We start from the raw sequence: 7,676 nt of genomic DNA, 5'->3' as shown, positions 1-7,676 counted from the left end.
AAAGCGCCTGGAAAACCGAAATAAAATTTTGGGACGATCCGGCCCTGAATACAAACCCAGTCCGAAATAAAATGGTGCATCATCGCCAGACACCCGGGTCAAACACCAAAAAGCAAAAACCCTCTGCAGGGCATGGAACCGTGCTGGAAGGATGGCTTAATGGACCCTGTAAAATTCATAGTACAGAGGACGCCACACCAACTCACAGCCTTAGAGCATGTTGGATACTCCGGCAGGTGGCCAAAATTGGCGAAAATCTCCTAATTCCAGAGGCCATAGAAAGCCACCCTAGAGACACCAATACGGTATTAACAGTCTTCGAGACTTTCGCATCAAATAATATGCGAAAAAGGACACTCCGCAGCCTTGCCGAAGTCTACCAAGTAGCAACGATAAACCCATGGAGTGACACGGCTATTACCTTTAACGCCAGTGATGAACCTAAATTCCGAACAGCCCGAGCACCAGCCGCATTGGTCCTCAGTCCAATAGTGGACGGCTTTCGTCTTACCAAGGTACTCATGGACGGCGGCAGCGGATTGAACCTCATTTATGAGGAAACCCTTCAAAAATGGAAATAGACTGGAACCGCATTGAGCGAAGCAGCACAACCTTTAGAGGAATAATCCCCAGTCGGGAAGCGCGCTGTACAGGAAAAATCACAATAGATGTGGTGTTCGGCACGCCGGATAATTACAGGTCCGAAGAGATCACGTTCCATGTGGCTCCGTTCAGCAGCGGTTATCATGCTCTGCTAGGGCGGGAAGCGTTTACAATCTTCCAAGCAATACCCCATTACGGGTACATGAAGCTCAAGATGCCCGGGCCTAACGGGATCATCACTCTCACTAGTGATCTGGACATAGCACTCCGCGCCGAAAACAAGACAGCCGCACTGGCCCTCGAGGCACTATCCAAAGCCCTAGCGGCTGAGGAACTGACTGCGCTGCGCTCTACGGTGAATAGGGACGAAGTGGTACTCGACAAAAGATTCAAGTCCACCTCCTTTAAACCGGCGGACGAAATAGTCAAATTCCAAGTCCATCCGACGGACCCCAATAAAACAGCTTCCATCGGGGCACGGTTAAACCCTGATGTAGACGCCGCACTACGAGAGTTCCTACGAGAGAACTGGGACATTTTCGCCTGGCACCCTTCAGACATGCCAGGAATCCCACGCAGGCTGGCCGAGCACAGCTTAAATATCCAAACAGGATTCAAACCTGTCAAATAGGCTCTTCGGCGTTTTTCCGAACCTAAGAGACAGGCCATGGGAGAGGAGCTAGCAAAGCTATTGGAGGCCGGATTCGTCAGAGATATAAAACATCCGGACTGGCTAGCAAACCTGGTGATGGTACCAAAGAAGGACAAATCCTGGCGCCTGTGTGTTGATTTTAAAGACCTTAACAAGGCTTGCCCAAAGGATCCCTTCCCCCTCCCGCGCATCGATCAAATTATCGACGCTACCGCAGGACACGATTCGTTGTGTTTCCTCGACGCATATTCCGGCTACCATCAAATCAAGATGGCAGAACCAGACCAAGCCGCAACGGCATTTATCACACCATACGGCCCATTCTGCTTCAACACGATGCCCTTCGGGCTCAAAAACGCCGGCGCAACATATCAGCGCATGATTCAGACATGTCTGGCAAACCAGATCGGCAAAACAGTGGAGGCATATGTAGATGATGTGGTCGTCAAAACAAGACATGTCGAATCTCTAGTAGACGACTTGAGGCTCACATTTGATAACCTCCGAACATACGACATCAAGCTCAACCCGGAAAAATGCGTTTTCGGCGTTCCAGCCAGAAAGCTCTTGGGCTTCATTGTATCCGGTAGAGGAATTGAAGCAAATCTAGCCAAGATCAGAGCTCTGTCGCAACTGGATATCCCAAAGGACCTCAAACAAATACAAAAGTTAACCGGATGCGTGGCGGCTCTAAGCCGCTTTATCTCCCGCTTGGGAGAAAAGGCCCTACCCCTTTACCGCCTCCTTCGGCGCACCGAACACTTCGAATGGATGGATGCAGCCACGGCCGGACTCGACGAAATAAAAGCCATACTGGCAACAAACCCAGTCCTGGCCGCGCCAAACATTGGCGAACCAATGCTATTATACATTGCAGCAACACATCAGGTTGTAAGCGCAGTGCTCGTCGTCGAACGAGAAGCGGACGGACACAAATTACCCCTTCAAAAGCCAGTCTATTATGTGTCCACTGTCCTCACTCCCTGCAAATCACGGTACCCGCATTATCAAAAGATTGCGTACGCGGTATTCATGGCATCCCGGAAGCTACGACACTACTTTCAAGAGTGTTCAATAACAGTAGCCTCGGAAGTACCACTTAACGATATTATAAACAACCGTGACGCAACGGGCCGGATTGCAAAATGGGCCATTGAGCTCCTCCCGTTCGACATAACTTATAAGCCACGGCGAGCCATCAAGTCGCAAGTCTTGGCTGACTTCATCGCAGAATGGACGGAGGCCGAACTCCCTAAAGAGTACGGCACATATTCAAATTGGATCATGCATTTCGACGGCTCCAAGATGTTGGCCGGACTGGGGGCTGGAATTGTTTTAACGTCCCCCACAGGAGACACAGTTCAATACGTACTCCAGATTATGTACACGGACTCCAACAATGCAGCCGAATATGAGGCCCTTTTACATGGTCTCCGGATGGCAGTATCCATGGGCATTCAACGCCTAGAGGTGCGCGGGGACTCAAACCTCGCAATATCCCAAATAAATGGAGACTTCGATGCCAAGGATCCAAAAATGGCAGCTTACCGCAACGCCATCCTAAAAATGTCAGCTCGGTTCGAAGGGCTTGAATTCCACCATGTAGCCCGGGAAAATAATCAGGCGGCAGATGTCCTGGCACGCATCGACGCAAAACGCGATGTAGTCCCCCCCAACATCATCTTGGAAAGGCCATTCAAGCCATCCGTAGTATGGGAAGGGGAGCCAAACAATAACAGCCCGGACCCAACCACACTGCCCGACACCGAACATTCCGACACAATCGGAGGCTCTGCCAATGAAATAACACCTTTAGCCCACGTAATAATGGCCGTCATCGCCCCGTGGACAGAACCATTCCTCACCTACCTTACTAGGCAGGAACTCCCCGAGGACCAAAATGAGGCACGCTGCATAGTGCGGCGATCCAAAGCCTACAGAGTCCACGAGGGAGAGCTTTACAAGAAAAGCACTACCAGAGTCCTTCAAAGGTGCATCTCCGAAGAGGAGGGGCGGAACCTCCTGGCTAAAATTCATGCCGAACTCGGCGGTCATCACGCTGCAGCTCGGTCCCTTGTAAGCAAGGCCTTCCGTACAGGCTTTTATTGGCCGACGGCCCGGGCAGACGCTCAGGACTTAGTCCAACGATGCACCGGTTGCCAGCTCTTTGCAAACCAAAGCCATATGCCACCCACCGCCCTCCAAACTATCCCCATTACTTGGCCCTTCGCGGTCTGGGGGCTTGACATGGTTGGACCCCTTAAAGGCGGAACCCACAAGCAAAAATACTTACTGGTCATGGTGGATAAGTTCACCAAATGGATAGAAGCCAAGCCTGTTAAGACGGCCGAATCCGGACCGGTGATAGACTTTATATCCGGGGTTGTACACCGTTACGGCGTCCCCCATAGCATCATCACTAATAACGGCACGAACTTCACGGCCGACGAGGTAAAACTCTGGTGCAAAAACATGGGCATCAAGCTCGATTATGCTTCCGTCTATCACCCACAAACTAACGGCCAGGTCGAACGTGCAAATGGACTTATCATGAGCGGCATCAAACCCAGATTAGTGCGGTCCCTCAAGGAATCTAACACATACTGGGTAGAGGAGCTCGACTCCGTACTCTGGGGGCTGCGGACCACGCCGAATCGCACCACCGGATACACGCCATTCTTTATGGTGTACGGTGCAGAGGTAGTTTTGCCTTGCGACATAATTCATGACTCACCTCGAGTGCGCATGTACGAAGAAAGAGAAGCCGAGCTCAATCGGCAGGACAGTTTGGACGCATTGGAGGAGGAGCGCGACGTGGCAAAAGCCCGTTCCGCATTCTATCAACAGCAGGCTCGAAGATACCAGAGCAAAGAAGTACAGGCCAAAAATTACAACGTTGGCGAATTAGTTCTACGCCTGCCGGACAAGAAAAAGGACAAACTCAAGACCAAGTGGGAAGGTCCCTTCATAATTGACCAAGTCCTGATTGGTGGAGCGTGCCGCCTGCGAGATGCATCGGATAACCGACTCGAGCTGAACCCATGGAACGCAGCCCATCTCCGAAGATTCTATGCCTTGCACCAGACTCTGTGTTCGTCTCCTTCCTCTGTCCATTTTTTATATATACTGTCTGTCTTACATTTCTCCCCTTCACCCCTTCCTTTCTCTTATAACCTTTAAAGGCTCATCAAATGACATGCTATTCGCACTCATTAAACCTGGGGGCTTCTTTTAACAGAAGCTTATTTATACGGGCTCCATGCCCAACACATGTGTTACACTTCCGCATGTACCTTTTATTTCACCATTATATGCATCGATATGACTTAAGTTTTGGCCAAGCTGGGTTGCCTGGCTCCTGTGCTTATCCCTACGTTCCCGATTATTCGGCTAGGCGGTAAAGGGAGCACCTATGCGATTGTTACTACCGGATCAGCCGGATGTGTACCTTAGACTGGGTGAAGTCGAAAGCTAGCGTTCTTAAGGGAATACTCGGTCGGTGACCTAAAAGATGATCTTTTCACTTATTTATTTATGCGCCCCCAGATGCTTTTTGCTGCGTCTTTTTCGCAGAATGGGCATGCACTTTAGGGCATGCCTCCCAGGGAAAGGAACCCCTAACGGAACTATTCTCACTGGAAGATGTTTCTTACTAACCATGTAATATAACATAACTAGTCGGGCACTTGTCTGTTCACACACTAATGACCCCTACGCCTGGTCTCCATGCATTCCCCGGTTCTTATATAACCGCATGGGAATTCAGACACACTCCGGACCGTCAGGTCCCGAGGCTGAAGCGAAAAGGTCGGCCATGACAAACGATCTACAATCTGGCTAGAAGGCATTATAAATGTCAATTAAATTACATAGTCATTTTGACTGATTGTATTCCTCTTTAATACCATCTAACAGGCTGTCTAATTTATAGTCCTGCTGGGAATACTTTGCGGCCAATTCTACTTGGCCGTATACTAAGCTTACAGGGATCTCCTTCCCATCGGGCCCCACAGGACCGACCTCGGCCATGTGGTTGGGGTCAGCCTTTGTGTACCACGTCTTCACCATAGCCCTGGCCTCCCTAGCGCCTTGACGGCAGGCCGATATCTTCCACAATCGGAAGTGCCGCCGTGTTCCCTTAGCTTCTCCGCAAGCTCTCCAAGACCTTCGGGCATGGAGATGGATGGCCACAGGGCCTGGGCGACGCCTTGCATCACCTGCCGAACTCGATCGAGCAGTTGCGAGAGCTTGGGAAGAAGGTCACCCGTAGAACCAGGCATCTCCTCTGCAGGACGACCTGTTAGCACACCTACAGACATTGCTCTGTTAGTCGACTTCCCCGCCGAACTTTCTTTCAAAGGTTCGTTCAAGCACTTACTAAATATGCCGCGCTGAAGCCGCTGATTCTCCCTAACGGAGTCTGACAGCTGGGCACGAACATCTTTCAGCTCGACGCCCAGCTTGGTGTTCGCATCTTGGAGATCGTTCTTCTGACGCCTCACCTTTGTCAGCACCTTCTCACTAGCCTTTAACTGGCGTAGGAGGTGTTGCCTTTCCGGATTCAATCCGGCGCCATCTGCAATTTCATTTGTCAGATTCGCACCCATGCCGTGCTTCGCAAAACACTTATCTTTCGAAGTGTATATTACCAGAGGGGGTCTCCTTGGGCTCCCTTGCCGCGGCTAGTGCGGCCTCAAGTTGGGCTTTGCACTCTTCCAGCTCCCTGGACAGTAGGGAATTCTTTTCTGTAAGAACCTGCATAACAAATGATCCTTAAATCAGTTATTCTAACTGTTTCAAGTCTCGCGGGCTACTGGTATATACATATAATTACCAAAATTTTCTTACCCGTATGTCTTTTACATATTGCTCCGTGGCTCTGGCTAGACCATTTTGAGCGGCACGGAGGTACGCATCTCCCGAATTAAAGGCATCTAATGCCTCTTGGGAGAAACAAGCGTCGCGAAGAATTGTTCGGCGACGCCTGTGGTTCATGGCACTCTCCACCTCAGAGTTGGTGGAAGACAACCTGTCCACATCCTCCATCGGAGGAGCGTCCGGTGCGCGCCTTGTGTTCGCCTCCGCCTCCGGACCAGGCTTTGGAGCCTGGCTGGTGGAGGCGCGGTTGGCAGCTTCTCCGGGTATAGTCCGGCGATGTCTCTTTGTCCTGAAGAGAGCATGAGTGTTAATATGCCTCGCAGGTGTAACACCTGGGATAATGGGGCGCGCCATACCTTTGCGCTGACGCCTCGGTCCGAACTGCACCTCTTTTCTGCCCACGGGGCCCTACGGCCCCTCGTTGTCTTACCGCCGCAGGTTCGGCCTCCCGTCTCAGAAACCTCCCCTGCAAAGCTCGGTTATAATCAGGAAACTGAAAACATGAGAGGGCGGACACCTATTAGGGGTACTGGGACTTCGATCTCAGTTACCTGGGAGGCCGGGATTAGCCCTGGGTAATCGGCCGTAATGGTCACCAAGGCGTTGTCCTTGCTCAATTGATGGAACACTCCATCAATCAGCTCCACAGATATGTCCGGATCCTCTTGAGAGGCCGGGTCGAGGGATTGTCCTGGGTCCTCGGGTTGCGGAGGAGGGCTGTTTATTTCTTTAATAGCCCGGCGCAGTTCCTGCGTTGAAGTCATTAGAATGAATATTTAACAATGGGAATACAAAACGGATGGGCAAGTAAATGTGACCGCTTACCTAGCTTGGGGGATTGTGAATAGAGAATCCACCCTGTGGGTTGACGCGGAGAAATTCCTCCTCTTCTCCCTTATACAAAGTGGACAAGATCTTTAGTAGAGCGGCAGCTGAATCCGGCCCCTTACGGCCGTAGCGGGTGGCGTCGTCCTCCCCGTTGAAGTCCCACATGGGGTGGCTTCTATACTGAAGCGGCTGCACCCCCCGCATGATGCATTCGGCCATAACCCCGATCATGGTCAGTCCGGAATGGGCTAACAATCTTATTCGGCCCATCAAGTAAATGATGTCCCTGTCACTTTCCCCCTGAAGGCTCCGTGGACGCCAGCTTAGGCGCTTCTTTAAGGGAGCATTGTCGAATTCAGGGAGGCCGATCCGGACAGGATCCGGCAGCGGGACGTCCTCTATATAAAACCATTCCGAGGGCCAGTCTTCGGACGCCTTCTTTGGGGTTCCGGACAGATATCCGGTCCCGGCGATGCGCCACACTTCGGCTCCGCCCACTTGATACATTGACCCCTCCTTAGAGCGGGGCACAAGGCAGAATAACCTTTTCCATAGCCCGAAATGAGCCTCGACACCCAAAAACAGCTCGCAGAGGGCTATGAAGCCCGCTATATGCAATACGGAGGCAGGCGTGAGATTGTGTAGCTGGAGGCCGTAGAACTCCAGTAGCCCCCGGAGAAATGGATGGATTGGAAACCCGAGCCCCCTTATTAAA

This window comes from Triticum urartu, unplaced genomic scaffold (genome assembly GCF_003073215.2).
Source record: "Triticum urartu cultivar G1812 unplaced genomic scaffold, Tu2.1 TuUngrouped_contig_375, whole genome shotgun sequence".
NCBI lineage: Eukaryota > Viridiplantae > Streptophyta > Magnoliopsida > Poales > Poaceae > Triticum > Triticum urartu.
This window is presented reverse-complemented; position numbering follows the sequence as displayed.